The following is an 18,118-nucleotide window of genomic DNA, read 5'->3' on the forward strand; positions in this document are numbered from 1 at the left end:
TGTAACAAGTTACTTTATCACCTAAAACAATGACGCTTGCTGTCGACATGATTTCATTTGTAACTGGAAATGGAGGATGACTTTGGAACCCATTTGTAAGCTTTTCAATGTCTTTATTATGTCTAATTTTACATGCCTCCCCAAAAACTTCATGTTGATCACTAGTAGAAAAAAGAGGCTGGGATGCGACCCACACTGATAACTTCCCATCCCGTCTGTGGATTTGTCTTGCTTCAAAGTTTGTCTATTATTTGTAGATTTTTTTTAATGAAAAAACGGACTGTTGGATTTTTATATACAAATTACTGAATATTGAAAACAATATTTTCCGTGAAATAAAATAAGTTTGAAGCCAATTTTTTTAATTTTTGAAAAGCTATTTGCGCCGAAAGTAAATTTTTACCAAGTTTTAGTAGGTATTGTTATTTTTTAGAGTTTTATTTTTTGTAAGAAAACTGTCTATTCGAATTTTTTAAAAATTTTACCAAATGTTGAAAACAATATTTCTTATAAGATAAAATTAGTTTGAAGCCAATATTTCAAATTTTTGAAGAGCTATTTGAGTCGAAAATCAATTTTTACGAACTTTTGTTAATTTTTTTTTTCGGTTTTTAATTTTTTGTACAAAAACTGTCAAATCGATTTTTTTCAAACTTTAACTGAATGTTGACAACAAGATGTTTTGAAAGATAAAAGTAAATTAAAGCCAATATCTCAAAGTTTTGAAAAGATATTTGAGTTGAAAATCAATTTTTACCAACTTCTATAAATTTTTTTCTAGGTTTTTATTTTTTGTAAAAAAAACTGTCAATTAGATTTTTCTCAAAATTTGTCCTAATGTTGAAAACAATATTTCTTATAAGAAAAAAATAGTTAAAACCTATTATTTCAAAGCTTTTAAAAGATATTTGAGTCGAAAATCATTTTTTGCGAACTTTTGTTAATTTTTTTTTTCGGTTTTTAATTTTTTGTACAAAAACTGTCAAATCGATTTTTTTTGAAACTATAACTGAATGTTAACAACAAGATGTTTCGAAAGATAAAAGTAAATTAAAGCCAATATCTCAAAGTTTTGAAAAGATATTTGAGTCGTAAATCAATTTTTACCAACTTTTAAAAATTTTTTTTTAGGTTTTTATTTTTTGTAAAAAAAACTGTCAATAAGATTTTTCTCAAAATTTTATCAGATGTCAAAAACATTATTCGTCGTTGCACAAAACTGTTTTAGAGATGAAATCATATTGCAGTCGTAAAATTTTGGAGGTTACAAATTTTTTTTTATTTTTTTTGATTTATAAAAAAAACCGTTATATTGATTTTTTTCAAAAAATATACCTGTTTTGTATCACGTTACAATATATAATATAAAATTTAATTCAAGTCTCTAGCGTTTTTGGTTCGTAAGATATTTAGGGTTAACCAAAATTTTCACCTTTTTTTCAAACTGCTATGGTAAAAAAAACACCCACGCAATTTTCTTGAGAGCCCTTTCTGCATCTTTCTGCCTTATTATCTGTATAACAAAATTTATTTGAAGTCGATATCTCTTCTGGTTCTTGAGCTATGGACGACGAAAAAAACGTCGCGAACGTACGGACGTACGGATGTACAAACGTACATATGTACGTACACACGCACGCACAGACATCTTTCTAAAAATCTTTTATTTCGACTCTAGGAACCTTGAAACGTCGAGAAATGTCAAAATTTTCAATTTGACAAATCGGACCCATTACAATAACTTCCTATGGGAAGTTAAAAAGAATGCCAGTGAATTCTTCGGGCGATGAGCAAATTCCATAAGTAGATGTCAGCCCTAGAACCCATTTCCTAAGTACACTATCAGTGATTCCACGCCCTGTTATCAAGCCACTTCATTCCACGCATCTCATATATAATCCTCTTGCACAAAGTTTTAAAATTCATCTGGGGTCATCACAGAAGGCAGTTTTGGGGTACGAGAAGTGTTTGGCGGGATGGAAATATGGAATCATATTCTTTCCCAAACCACTGCAATGTAATCATGTTAGGAAACTGAATCCATAAGACTGCTGTGGTCGATTAGATTTGTTTGTTAAAATTTGTTTGAAGTTTCTCATTATTGGATGAAATGAGCTTTGTTTTAGTACACATAACGAAGGAGACTCATCAAGAAAATTTTTCATAAGATTTTGGATTTCCTCTAATTAATGTTGGCTTATTTCGACTTGTTCCATTATTACATTAGCGAAAGATGTCTGTATTAGTATTGAGGCACGAACTGCTTTACCGAAAGCTTTTCCTTGCAGCATCTTTTCAACAAAAACCGGTGCGTTTATAGTACTCAATGCCTCTTGCAGGCCACTTCCACTCATCAGAAAACCTAATGAAACATTAACAGGTTAAATCCACCAAATCTGACTACTCATTTTGATAATAGACGGGACTCAGATGAAGCTACGGGAACGATTTCTTTACTTTGTATATAGAGATGCTGGCCAAATGTTACCACCAGGTATTTGTGGTAAAATTTGCAACACAAACTGCCAGCATAGTACAATGCAGTGTAAAGTGTATTATAGTCGGACAATGGAGAGTTTATGAACGGAAGAGGAATGATTTTAGTTTTTGCACTAAAAAAGCCTGTTGTTATTGAGTGCATATATACCCTCCATCCTAGAACATCGTAAATGCCAATGAATTTTGATGCAACCCAAAAAGTGTCATATGGTTTGGGCTGTAACATTTCTTCGGAACACGCATTGATCAAAAACTAAAGTTTTTAATTCGCCACCTGTTTTTTAAAATGTTTCCAAAGGAAGTACTCCAAGTTCTCCAGTTGATTTAGCACAATGTAGTTTTTTCAGCTTTTGCATTCGGGTGTCGGTATCTTTTCCTTTGGAAGTAGATGGAGCAATGCATCTTATTCCGCCCAGAAAATTTAATGCATAAAGTCCATCTAACGTTCTGACATTGATGTCCGCATTATCAAACACAAATCGGTAAAATGAACCACCGGAATCTAGTCTCGTGTGGCAAATAGTGGATATCTCCAACAACTGAGCTTGATAGTATGAAGAACAAAATCCCAAGCTTGATATAAGGTTAACCAACTTCTTAGAACCATGCTTTCTGTATATAAACAAGGCAAGGCTGCTTAGTATTGGAGACATGGATGATCTGGGACGCACAACTGATATAATACTATGTCCTATTCCGATGCACTCCCTTTTTTATTTTCAATGTTCGTTTTATTCAGTATAAGAGTATCCAGAAACTTTTTTAGGGTTTTAGGTCATCAATGCGTTTACAAAAATGTTCACATCTTATTCTGACTTACTGGACTATTTGAAGGTTTTCGGGTTTTAAAAAAAAATCACGAGATAACGAGATTTGAACACCAATTTTTACTGACAGTTGGATATTTATAAATGTAAAAGACATTTCAGTTAACCATACTGCAATCGCGAGTTCGCTTGTGTTAAATGTGAAGGCAGACATGCAACCAAAAACTGTCCCATGGGCAGAGAACAGAAAGCGAAATGTGTTAATTGTCAAGGCAATCATTCTGCAAGTTACAGAGGATGTCCAGTAGCAAAAAAGTTCCAAGACACAAAAAGAAAAAACAAAACTGGGAACAAGTTTAGAAACTCAACCAACACAAAACCAGTAGTTGAAAGCAAAAAAGTAACGGTCGATAACATTACTAAAAATCAACCGGGAAAAGCAATTGCACTAAGCAAAAGTGATGAAAATAAATCCTATTCCCAGATTGTAAAAAATGTGCGGAAGAATGAGGAAACTTCTATAAAAGAAATGCTGGAACTCATCCTGAAAAGGATTGACCAACAAGATTTAAACATAAAACAGCTAAGCGAAGAACTCGCTCTTAAAAAACAATGATGGACAGAACACTCAAAATCGCAACATGGAATGCAAACGGTCTCTTACAGCATGTATCAGAACTAAACATCTTTTTAGACATAGAGCATAATAGACATTTGTTTGGTGTCCGAAACCCACCTCGCTATTGAACAAAATCTTGCTAATAAATTACCAAACTATACATGTTATCACGCTCCGCACCCAGCTGACAAAGCTAGGGGAGGATCAGCAATACTTATAAAAAAGTGCTTAACACACTTTGAAGAACCAAAGTTTACTAAAGAAAACATGCAAGTAACAACAATTAGTATTGGTATAAAAAAGAAAGAATTCAAAATAGCAGCTATATACTGCCCTCCGAGGCGCTCTCCAACTGAAAAAGACTATGCAGAACTCCTACATTTGTTAGGACATAACTTCCTTGTTGGTGGCGATTTCAATGCTAAACACACCCAATGGGGATCTAGGCTCATAACAACAAAAGGTAAACGGCTATACCAAGCAGGCCGAAAATACAACTGCGAATTTTATTCTTCTGGTTCGCCAACATATTGCCCATCTGATACTAACAAAATACCAGGCCTTATAGACTTTTTCGTAGTTAAAGGTATTAAACGAAATCATATAAGTGTCGAAGGTAATTACGATTTATCATCAGATCATACTCCAGTAATTTTATCACTGAGCGAAACAGAAATAATAGAAAAAAGTAATCCCAAGCTCGTGAATAACAGAACAAACTGGAACGAATTCAGAGACAAACTTGAAAATTTTATAAACCTAAGATCCCCTATGCAAACAATTGAACAAATTGATCATGAAGAAGAACAATTTATTGCTGATGTGCAGCAGGCTGCAGAAGAAAGTACTCAAACTATTTCGAATGCGAGAGAAAAAGAAATAAAATATCCTATCGAAATAAAAGAGTTGATATTGGAAAAAAAAAGAGCTAGAAGAAAATGGCAATCCACGAGATTCCCAGATGATAAGGTAGTTTTTAACCGTCTTAACAACGAATTAAACAAAAGAATCTGTGAGTTTAAAAATGATTCACTAAGTAGATTCCTGAAAAGTCTGACGACGGATGCTTCTACAGAATACTCCTTATGGAAAGCAACTAAGCGCCTAAAAAGACCTCAGACACAAAACCCGCCGATAAAATCTCAAGATGGTAAATGGATCGGAAACCCGAAACAAAAGGCTGATCTCTTTGCTGAACATCTCGCGAATGTTTTCAAGCCATTCCCAGCAAGCACAGCTACAGATCCCTTACAGTTTGTTGACAGAAACGACGAATGTGAAATACCTTTGGTCACGCTCAAAGAAGTAAGAAGCATGTGTCAACATAAGTTGTCAAACAAAAAATCACCAGGGTACGATCTTATAACTGCTCAGGTTCTGAAAGAAATGCCTCTTATAGCCTTCAAGAAACTCCAATTTATAATAAACGAATGCCTTAAACTAAGATATGTGCCACATCATTGGAAAATTGCGGAAGTCATTGTTATACCTAAACAAGGTAAGCCACCAACAGAAGTTACATCTTACAGACCAATATCGCTTATACCAATCATGGCAAAAGTTTTTGAAAAACTGCTACTTAAAAGGCTTAACTAAATAATTGAAGAAAGAAGACTAATTCCGAGCCATCAGTTTGGATTTAGAAATAAACATTCCACGATAGACCAAGTGCATCGAATTACGGATGTTGTGGAAAAGGCACTTGAAGAAAAACAAGTATGCTCGTCTGTATTCTTAGATGTTGCTCAAGCTTTTGACAAGGTTTGGCACTTGGGACTTGAGTACAAACTTCATAGGGGCTTCCCCAGGCAGTACTACGAAATACTGAAATCCTACGTTACGAACCGACTCTTTAGAGTACGGTACGACCAAAATTACTCGGAACTTAAGAAAATTGAAGCCGGTGTACCACAAGGAAGTGTCCTAGGACCAACCCTGTATCTGTTATATACAAGGGATATTCCAGTGGACATCAACGCTATCATGGCCACCTTTGCTCATAATACTGCAATATTGGTGCCAGATAAATCCGTTACGAAGGCTACACAAAAATTGCAAAATGCAGTCGATAAAGTTAGTGATTGGACGCACAAATGGCGTATCAAAACAAAATCGACGCATTTAAACTTTACAAACAAAAACATAAACAATGTTCCAATTTTTATAAACAGTACAGAAGTACCTTACTCCAATACCGCCAAATACCTTGGAATGAATTTGGATGCAAAGCTTAAATGGAAAGAACACATCAAAAAGAAAAGAGAAGAACTAAACTTGAAGTACAGAAAAATGTACTGGTTAATAGGAAAGAACTCTGACCTATCTATCCAGAACAAACTAATCTTATATAAGCAAGTATTGAAACCCGTTTGGACATATGGCATCCAACTATTGGGCTGTACAAAGGAAACAAATGCTGAACCCATCCAAAAATTCCAAAGCAAGGTCCTTCGTGGAATAATAAATGCCCCTTGGTATATAAGAAATAGCGATCTACATCGTGACCTTCAAATTGCAATGGTTACAGAAGTGGTTAAGAAACACGCTGTATTACACAATCAGTGACTTCAAAGTCATACTAACTCTGAAATGGAGACCGTATTTAATGTACGATACAATGTTCGGAAATTAAGAAGAACCAAGCCTCATGAGCTGATGGGCTAAAAGCTACGGGAAAGTGTTATAACCTTAAACTTCAACCAATGCGATTTAAAAATTAAGAAATAAAAATCATTTGTCGATCTTTCATAGATTGGTCCTGATTCACCGGTGCTTTTAGTGCGGTAAGAGTCCCACACTACTCGGTACCGATTCTTACCGAGTGTCTTTTGAAGATTTCCATCGGATATAAAAAAAAAAAAAAAAAAAAAAAAGTTAACCATGTTTAAGTATAATGTCTTGTAGAAATTTTATTTTTCATTAGAAAACTTTGAATTCAATTTTTTCCACAATTTTACTGAATGTAGAAAACTTTATTTTTATAAGATTTATTTAAAAGTTATAATTTTCAATTTTTTAAAAAGATATTTAAGTCGAAAATAAATTTTAAAAACTTTGAGTAATGTTTTTGTTTAGGGTTTCATTTAAAAAAAAATGTCAATTTGATTTTTTACCAAAATGTTACTTAATATTTGCAATAATATTTTAAAAAAAATTAAATTAGTTTAAAGCAAATGTCTGAAAGTTTTGCAAAGTTATTTGAGCCGAAAATCAATTTTTACTAATTTTTGTAATTTTTTTTAGGTTTTTATTTTGTTGTAAGAAACTGTCAACTCGATTTGTGTCAAAATTTTACCAGATGTTATTGGTTCATGAGATATTTAAAAAAAAAAAAACACCCACGCGATTTTCTTGAGAGCCCTTTCTGCATCTTTCTGCCTTATCATCTGTGTAACAAAATTTATTTTAAGACTATATCTCTTCTCGTTCTTGAGCTTCTTCTTGATTATTTTAACAGTAAAATCTGGTATTGCCTCCAAAAATATTTCATGTAACGAAAAACAATAACGTTTTTGTCATTTGGTATAATTTCAATAATTTTGACATATTTAGATACATACCTCCATCCGTTTCCGTCAGTACTTTTAAGTTCTAATGTATAACTAAGTTCTAATTCATTTAAAGCATCATCTTCAATTTGATTTAACTCTCTTAAATTAAGTCGTAAACTAAAGTTTAATTTTGATGCGATACTGAAATACTGGATTAAAGCCATGGATTTCAAAATCATATTTCATTATTATTTTTTTTTTTAATATTACTCTTGTATTTTTGAATTTAAAAAATGCTTGTCAGCTCAAAAATAAAATTTTACCTAAAATTTACATTCATTTGAATTGTTAAAATTCGAATCTTTTCAAAAACTTATTCGCACCTTAGCTAAAATTAATTTAATTTTACAAATCTAAATATAATACTCACTCTTATTATTTCAAATCAAAAGTTTTCCATAACTGTTATCTATCATATCGGGGTATACGAGTATCTCAGAGAAGTTTTGAATTATGTTAACGTATTATAAACATCCTGATGAATTTTGATGGTTGTTATGGATGTTTTGAGAACTAGTTTTCGCGCATCAAAATTACACATCTGCCTAAAGCTATGCTCGTCGTACAGTTGTGAGATTTAACCGAAGGTAAAGGTATACAACAGCAATTAATTTTGGCAGAGATAGAAACTTTGTTAAACTTTGAAACAAGTAGACTGAATCATCCATACCTGCACCGCATCCAGCATTCAGCCAAAATGTAATATATCCAATTCTCAAAAACTGCAGTGTCTATAACATTCTGAGTTTGTCCTTGAGTGGATTCAATGAACAAAGGAAATACATAGTGGAGTCGTGTTGCTCATCTTTCCAGGGACTTATGCCTTTACCTCTTTTGCTTTTTCGAATACTGAAGCAGGATGTTTTCCTTTTGCGAAAATGGAAATGTATTTTGTTGCAGCAGGATGTTTGCAGCAAGTCATTGTTTTTTTTGTCGTCCTTTTCAAATCGCAATCAACCATTTGATATGCTATACCTAGTATCTGTCTGGTGTTTGTACAAACGTATGTACGTACACGTGTGAGAATTGGAATATCATGCATGACAGTGAGTTAACATCAGGCTTGCCAGAGTGGGCTATTCTTCGAAAATTGACCTTAACTTTAACTGTGTTAATATTGACACCTCATCAATATTTATGAACAGAAACAATGTGTTTTGTTTCAATTGTTTTTTAAAATAAAAATAAATACTAATTGAAGCAACAAAAACTTTCCTCAAAATGGGCTATTTTGGGTAACTTTTTTGTCTTCCTCGACTTATTCTTCAATATATCTATCGAGCTCATCTAGAACATGGCAACCTTGGTTAGCATACGGGACATAGAGTATATTATGCATGAAAGACAGACAAACACTACAGACAGAAACACACGTGTGCATCATCATAAGTAGATCACTTTGTCAAGGAGTTGACAGTTCCGTTTGTGATGTCCTTCTGTCCTCCTGCTTTACGCTGCCGTATTTAGGTATTCCATTCAATTTGAATTGAGTAAGAATATGATGTGTGCTGTCATGTTGGATGGTATCTTTCAGGATTGAAAATTTATTACGATGCCTGCCCAAATTGATTAGATTGAGGGTTATAACTTTGACACGTACATATGTCTTTGTATGGACATTATCTATGTATACAATGGTGCGAAACCATTTGAATCATGCAAGTGAAATGCGATTTACTAAAGATTGCCAATTAGATATTTGTATAGGATACAAAGTACATATACCAACGTTATAAACACAAAGATTAACGAGATCGACAGGTCTAGGGAAAGGTAATTAGGCAGTCTGAAATTCGGTTTAAACTGTTGGGTGACTTAATAAATGTCGGATGACGATTTGTGCATTGCTTTTTATTTAAAAAAAAATTGTATTAAAATAATTCGTATACGCCACAGTGTTCAGTTTAAGAAAAATGTTATGTTATGAAAAAGTCTTGGTTGGAATCTATGACATAGGGAGTTTGAATTGGTATCATAAAAAGTCTTGATTTACTATTTAATATCTATTTCGCTATTGCCCGTGGCATGATGGTTAGTGCGTTGGACTATCATTCTATAGAGGTCTTGGGTTCTATAGCCCCCTGTACCATCTAAAGTTTTTTCACAGGTACTGCTTCTAAGAGTAACTGATGTCATGGAAAGTGCTTTCTCAAACTAGCTTAAACTTGAGGTTCCCTCCATTCCTGTCAATATTACTCGTGTAGGAATGGTTGAGAGTTGAAAGTCACTCTAGGGCATAGTAACTATTTATTTTATTTATTTATCTATTTCACAGTCTCTTCTAAAGACTGATGAGAAAATATGCACGTCGGATATTTTTCCAACGATTTTGAGAACTTTAAATATTAACACAAGACAAAAATACTGTTAGAACAGCAACATTTAACATACATACGATTATTAAACTTTTAACCCTCAATAGGGTCCAAAAGAACCCCTGAACATTTTTTAACATTCATAATTTATTTGGTTTAAATTTTATTAGTAATTGAAAAACAATTTTCTCTTATTAAAGTCTGTTTTATTTTTGATTTGTACATCAAGTTAATCTTATAAATAGAATATAGAATAAAAATCATTGATTTAAGATACAATTGGAGTTGGATTGGTGTGTCTGTCCAGATATCATTGACGCACGTAGACCTCAAGGGTCCATTGTGATACCACTAATGAGGTTACTCATGGGAGAGTAATGAATTTAAACAAACCATTTCGTACTTTTAATAAAGTTAGAGAGACGTTTTGTGTCAATCGTTGCCAGTTCACTGGTATTATCGAAGAAGGGATTACCGAGAAAGTTATTCCTTCTAATGGGGAGTGCTGGACATATACATAGAAGTTGTTGAAGTGTTTCCTCTTCCTATTCGTCCATGCAGCTTCTACAGAAGTCATTTGTGTAGACCCCTAGCTTCAGAGCATGTCTTCCTATGAGGCAGTGTTCTGTTATTACTTCAATTGTAGAGCTTATACTTTGTCTGCTCAGTGATATCAAGCCTTTTGACCGTTTTAAGTCTATACTTGGCCATATTTGCTTGGTTTCTAAGCAGGTGGTACTCTGTGACTATCAAGCATTTGTTGGTTCAAGAGCATATTGCTTGAGAAGATCTTTGCATGTCGCAAGTGGCCCGGCACCCAAATGAGGTGAATGTTAAACTGTTCCGTCATCTTATTCAGAGATGATCGACAATCGTGGACTGTTTGAGAGTTTGTGGAGACAGACGCGAGAGATTTAAGAGCGGCTTGGCTGTCTGAGAAGATTCGTATATCCTTACAAGATATAACGTTTTATTTGAGCCAGGATAGTGCTTCTTTAATCGCCATTACTTCTGCCTGGTATACACTACATTGATTGGGAAGTCTATAGGATAGATTGAGATTCAGTTGTTCTAAATAGATACCACTTCCAACTCCGTAATCGGTCTTTGAACCGTCTGCATAGAAGTGTACCGCATCGTCTTCCAGGTCTCTCTCTTCTTCCCAGGAGGATCTTGAAGGGATTTACACATGGAATCTTTTACCAAATACCATTTTTGGGGTGGTATAGTCTAAGCGATCTGGGATAGATCTGAAATTGTCTAGAATAGTAGTATGTCCAGTATTGTTACTGGTCTATTGAGAGGTGGCTCTAAGCCTCACACATGAGTTGGCTGCCAAGATGTCAAGTGGTGTTAGGTTTAAAAGCACTTCCAGTGCTGCGGTTGGTGTTGAGCCAAGTGCTATTGTGAAGCACATACCTGCTGACCGCTGGACTTTGATGAGCTTATTTATTTATTTACCATCTTGTCCAGCGCGGTCCACCATACGACAGCTCCATATATGAGTATCGGTCTGACTACCTAAGTGTATAACCAGTGGGTTATTTTTGGGGAGAAGCTCCATTTTGATCCTATGGACTTTTTACAAGTAAAAAGCGCTACAGTAGCCTTTTTTACCTTTCATCAATATTTGCTTCCAATCTAGTTTTTTGTCTTAAATGAGGCCTAAATATTTAGCTTGGTCGGAAAAACTTAATGGTATACCTCTAATCTTGGGTGGGCTAATCTGAGGAATTTTATATCTTCTCGAAGAGAGTATTAATTCTGTTTTATGTGGATTGACGTCCAATCCACATTGCTTAGCCCATTTTGTTTGCCCATTTTGTTTGCCATTCTTCAGGCTTTGGGAATATATCTCAACCTTAAACAGCTTGTCAGAATGATTTCCAATGGTGGAATGATACAATTAAGAAATGATATATTTACGTGTGAGAACAAAATTAACAACAAATTAGTTAGAGTGGGCCAAAATTAAGGATTACAAATTTCAGAATGCGATAAAAAAAAGACATGTTAATTAAAAGTTATCTGAACAAAGACGCAATTAAAATGTTCAGTTTAAGTTCGAGAAATTTTCTAAACCAATCGCTTGAAACTCTCTGTTTTCGATTCCAGACCTCATATGTTTGGGAAAGAAATAAAGGTGGACGAGCGCAATAAAATGAAATGTAAATTAAGTCGATTACATAGAATTGGTTACATGTTGAAGCTTTTTTAATAATTAATTTAAAGAGTAAAATACAACATAGATATTTGAAGAAAGCTACCAGTTCGCAATTGAAACGCTGATGAGCTTCAAAAGATACATGATCGAACCTGCAATAAATGCCACCTTTAGTTTGTGAGCAGATTGAGAATCAAGATCAGCAAACAGCTCACACCCTTATGTTATTATAGGTAGGACAACGTCTTTCACCAGCTTTAATTTACAACATATCTAAACTGTCTATCATATTCTAAAGAATGATTTTAAATATAAAGATTTAAATCTATCGACGAACAGCTTAAGTTATATAAAATACTCATTCATTTTGGTCGAGTCTCTTTCAATTTTGACGCAGCAAGTAGCATTTACCAACGTCGTCCTGATAAGTCGTATCAGTTGGATAGGGATACCAAAACTCAACATGGCAAGGTATAGTTCGTTCCTGTCTACATTGTGATAAGCTGTTTAAAAGGCTAATGCCTCTATAGTTGGCGCAGAGAAGGCGGTCACCTTTTTTTTGGATCGGGCATGCTTTCCTCAGACCAAATCTTAGTAACTAGCTGGTGCATGCTCGTTTCCACATCTGCTCCAGGGTACTTAAAAAGCTCCACCCGCAGACCGTCATCACCGGCCGATTTGATCGACTTGAGCCTGGTCAGTTTGATCTCAATCTGGTCGGATGGATGGAATTCTAAATCGTCAACCAAATGGATTTGACGTGTCTGCTCGCTGGCGGAATAGTTGACTTTATCACCATTAAACAGCTGGTTGAAATGATCTTTCTAGATTTATAGCATTGTCTGCGTCTCGATAACGGTATTCACCTCCTTATCTTTGCAGGCTCTAAAGCGGCTAGTGAATCCCGTTGTTTTCTTTTTGACACTTCTTTTAAAGCTCCGCACCTGTTTCCTGTTAAAAAATCAATGGATCTCATCGACTTCAAGCTGCTCATGGGTTTTTTTTTCTTTCTTCTGAGCAGGCAGTTATCATCCCTTCTCTTGTTGACGTATAGCTTGCGAGAAGATCGTGTCCTCCTCTGCTGCCACAATCTGTATGCCTCCGTTTTGGCTTTGTTCCCCTGAGCACATTCGGAGTCAAACCAGTGGTTTTTTGGTAGCGGCCGTGAGAATTCCTAATGGATTGTTTGCTAAGCTGACAGTGGATCTCTGAATACCTCTCGTCTGTTGCGGGGTTTCTCGCAAGCTCTAGGGATACTCGGTCCGCAAAGGCATTGGCGGTATCCTCCTGCTGCAATCTTCCAACGCTAAATCTTCTCCTCGTGGTTGTTGTTCGCTTAAGAGCTTCCATGGATATTCGTACGAGCAGTTTAGCACCTGAGCGTACGAACGCCAAGGAGGAGGGTCTTCCGTCAATAGCAACATGATCGATTTGATCATCGGGATACCGCTAAGTTCCTTTGTGGGCGAGGGAATCTGGTGCTACTCAACACTATGTTTTTCTCGGCTAGAAAGCCTGAGTCCGTTTCCAGATGTGATGTGTAGGCTATGTCATCCGATTGACCTACCAAAGATGCCTTCTTTGCGAATTTTAACGCTGCGTCATTTTTGGGACATTGCTGATATGTTTTAGCGTGGAGCTCGTAAACTTTTTCTTTGGTATTGTGATCCTTCTCTTCTTTCGGGGCATGCGCTGATAAGGCTCAAGTAGTGGAATTTGGCGGATTGTCGTCACTCTTTCGCTTACTTCCCGAAAGCTTAAAACTCTTTGCCTAAGTTTCTCTCTGCAAGCAAAACCACATCCAAATAAGCTCTTCCTCCCATCAATTAGATACTTCCCATAGTAGAAATCACAGCCTACAATCTTCCTACTGCCTGGCCCATTCCATCGCATTTCCTAGAGGGCTGTTAATCAGCTTTGAGTTCGGCGAGGGCATCGGCAAGTTGCTCTGCTTTGCCTCAGTTTTTCCGTTTTTCGTTTGTGGGGTGGGGGGTTGTCGGCATTATCAGTCCGTTCATCCGAGGCTATTACTTGGGCTTTCATCACACTTTAAAATTTCCTTTCAAGGCCGGCTTGTGAGGCCTGCGCATGACTGTGATCTTTGGAGCTGGTTGTTCAAAGCGATATCTGGTCTTTTGCTCCTACTTCCTGAGTAGGTAACTCAAGTGACATAGCTCTGGATCCGATGGAACCAACGTTCGTCGTTAGTTTACCTTTCGGCTATCCAGCGGGCACCACTTCGAGGGGACGATACGATTTTGCACCACCAGAAATTTCTAACTGCTTCGTCAATATTAGAAAATGCTAAATTATCAGCAATTCTAGAAATGGTATAAAAGACATAACTGTTTTCAGTAAGGTGATTACTTAAGTCAAGAAAAATGTTCAAGGTGGGATGATATTTATCAATATAAGTAATTCCTGGTCTAGATCCTAGAACAAGAGTGATAATGGCGACAGAAGAAAATAAAAAAAAACGAGAATTCAATTTTTTGAGCTTTTAACACAGTTTCTTTGCTGTAAGTCAGTAAGAATGATTTTATCGAAAAATGTGGTTCCAATTGTGAAGAAGTTAGAGAGAGGTTTCAAGGCAAGATTCATCTTTCAGAATACGAAATTTTTCGAAACTTATTTAAGTCTAATAAATGAATAATTATAAACCAATTCGCAACTCGCTAAGTGTATGTAGTTCCTTTCGACACTATCATCAGTCATATGACTAAAAAATTCAAAATGTAAAAATCAAAAACTAATGAAAACTTCAACCCAGATCCATCATTCTGGCTTTGATTCTGTATTTAAATAGTTTCTTATCCTCAACGACCTCATTGAAAATTAATTCAACCAACCCTAACGCCAACGGTCAAAAGAAAAGGTCAAAAAATAAACACAAAACCATCAAATATTTACTTCAAACAAATATTTCATCAGATCCCATTTACATAAGCTTTTCATTTAACATTTGAATTCACACATTCACTCAAAACAAAATTTAATTTAGTTTTCAAAGTAAATAAAAAGTTGAACTTTTTGCCATTTATATCTAAGCTACTAACTATTCAAATGAAAAGCATCAAAACTTCTCTTTATATGGTCAAAAGATTAAGGTAAAATTTCCAACCACAAAATATTCTAATAATTACTTATGTGGGTTTTTAACCAATGCATAAAATGGGATGAACCTTTTTTTAATTTAAGGACATTTTCCTTTAAATTAAAGGACTAACCATTTAACTTTGGTGACAAATTTGTATAAAAATCACATCATTCGTAAGTCCTAACGACTTCCTTTATCCTTATTATTATCATTATTATGCGGGGATGTGGGTGTAATTGTGTGTTCAAGTATGTGTGGGGTCCTTGCCACTTTTTGTCATGGCTTTGAGAATATATGTATGTACGTCTAGCAGATGTTGGATTTTCAAACAAGCCTAAAGCGGTTTTCTAGGGACTTCTTTAAAATACAAAAAGAAAATGACTGAGATATTTAATTTCAACCATAAAAGAATCCTTGAAGGCCCTTTTGACACATTAAGCTAACACATATGAGGTTTTAAAAAAGAAATAAAAGTATTTAGTAAACACACAACATTTATGAAGTAGATCGACGTTTATGTGGTGTAATAATGAAGGCTATCCTTTTGCTTTCAAAAATAAGGGAGGTCTTCATTGAGTGTCTATAAGCTTAAGGGTTTGGCGAACTAATATCGGTGGTTTTATGAGCGAATTAGTTTCAGAAGTTAGAAGCTCCATAGAGGTTGGAATAACCCTATGGATATGCATGCCGATGACAGGAACATATTTAACCTCATCAGTTTCCTAAATAGCAGCTTATAAAGGATTCTACAACCATCCTATCCATACCTCCTCCCATCATCGCTCATTCACCATAAATAACTCCTCTGTCTGCTTTAAAGTGTTTGCTGACATGTTAATTTAGCATGTTGTAAATCTGCAGTATGCACAGCACATAATATAATGTGAATAGTAGGTTTTGGGAATTTAATAATAAATAAGTAGAGAGCCTTCGTCAGTCAGTAGGTCGTCATTCGATTATATTCAGAATTCAGGATGTTAAACTGATGATGAAATTTTATAAGCTTCTTGGATGATGAGATAGTGGTCATCAGATTCTAGGGCTTAAAAAAAATGATGGCATTAAAGCAGAATTGTTTTGATAGATCGATTATTAACTTGCCATTGAAAGTTATTTTAATCGGTCACATTTGGTCAAGTTCACTATAGGAGGTCCTAGAAAGATGTCTAGGAGTTTTATTTTCGGCAACAATACCAAGAACCAGCACAGCTATCGACATCAAAACATATTTCTTTTAACATATAATACCGTCAGGATATGCAGAAAAGACTTTGATACAAAAAAATTCAGTGCTTGTTTTTCTTACTATACGAATTTGGAAAAAATGTTCAAAATTTGGTTGACCCAAAACCAGGAACTAATAACGCTATCAACATCAATTAATTTGTACTTGCAACTTAAAGAAACTGTATGTTATTGTTGAATATCAAAATAATAGGGAATGACAAAGCTGGGTTAGGCATTCCACATTCTCGATGTGCGGTTAAAAAAGAATCTCTATACTTGACATTACGTCTGAAATTGAGCTCAAGGTTAAATTGATGTGCATTCCTAGAAGTGCAAGTATTAGGGATAAATTGTTTGAGAGGGGAATGCAACTGATTAATTCGACAGAACATTGTTTGTAAAAATAACACAAAACAACGGAAAGGCCATGTCCCCGAATGCAGCTCTAGCATAACTCATTCACCTTCGTCAAGCAGCAGTGTCATGGACGTTACTACACTAAGTACTAGGACAACAAAAACGATGATCGAAAAAAGACTACCAAAACTCTCACCGAAGACAGAATACTTCAGAGGAGAACACGAAACAATGAACGGACAATTTGACGCCTATCCAACAAAGATCCGAACTCCTTAACGGCAAGGGATAAGATAGTGCTCGAAAACGCTACACTCTATGTTAAGACACTGACAGCAACGAATAAAAACAAAAATATAGGGACTAAGAACCTGATGAAGGAGAAGGAGATGGTGGGCCATATACCTCCCCTGGACCCTGATTCAGTGGCAAAAACGACCGAGAGAACAAGGCAGGATGACACACTTTCGGCCACGAAAAGATCACCACTGCAGAAAAGAAAAAAGACATTGACTACAGAAGAGACGTTGGAGGCGCGCAAATTCACCATTGCGGATTTTGGAAATAACTCAAGAAAACTCTTAGAAGACCAATGCCAATTATTGGAAATGAGAATCCTAATCTATCGTCAATAGCAGACCATCAGCACTCTTTGGGAACCTCAGAACCATCCATGGGTTCAATGTTCTGACGTGCGAGGATGACAATACTCTCGCTCACCTGCAGGAGTTCATCAAAAGAACGGTAGCTCCCTGGCCCAACGCTGATCTCCCCTTAATCGGTCCGAATGAAATCAGCGACTTCGTCAAACCTAAGGCCAAAATGCCGATCAAAGGTCCCGCGATTCCCCAAAATCACGTAGAAAGATATCTTCAATCTCTAAATACGGAACAGCTAAGGCAAAGCTGTAAAGTAATAAAGATGGGAGAAAGAACGTACGAAGGTACAGAAGTGGTGGTGCAACTTAGCCACAAATCTACACCCCTTTTCCGGAAAATTGGCTACAAAGTACGCATCGGTATAAACCGGTGTAAAATGCGGCTTATAACCAATAAGACAAACCAATCAAGTAGTAAAATATGAAAATGAAATTGATACAAATTAATCTTTATCGCAGTAAAGTCGTCAGCTCAAATTTTGTCTACATCTTACGAAGTAGACAAATTGACATTGCACTGTTTCAATAACCCTGGATTTCAAGAAGCAGAATTATAGGACTACATGCATCAGACTTTATACTATACAAAGCCACACAAGTAGCAAATAGTAATATCAGATACTGTATTTTAGCCAGGAAGAAGTTTAATCTCTTTCTTTTATAAAAATAAAAGTGATCCAGACCAGTGTGCTCTGAAACTAAAAAGGAAGGGCCTCCCATCACTGATCCTGATATCGTGCTACATGCCACATGACGGACCCGCTAACATCACAAGCCAGCTGCCTCTGAGGGATGAGACGTGATACTAGGCTGTGATACAAACTCACATCACAACCAATGGAGTAGTACCGACACCAAACACAG

This window comes from Eupeodes corollae, chromosome 1, assembly GCF_945859685.1.
Source record: "Eupeodes corollae chromosome 1, idEupCoro1.1, whole genome shotgun sequence".
NCBI lineage: Eukaryota > Metazoa > Arthropoda > Insecta > Diptera > Syrphidae > Eupeodes > Eupeodes corollae.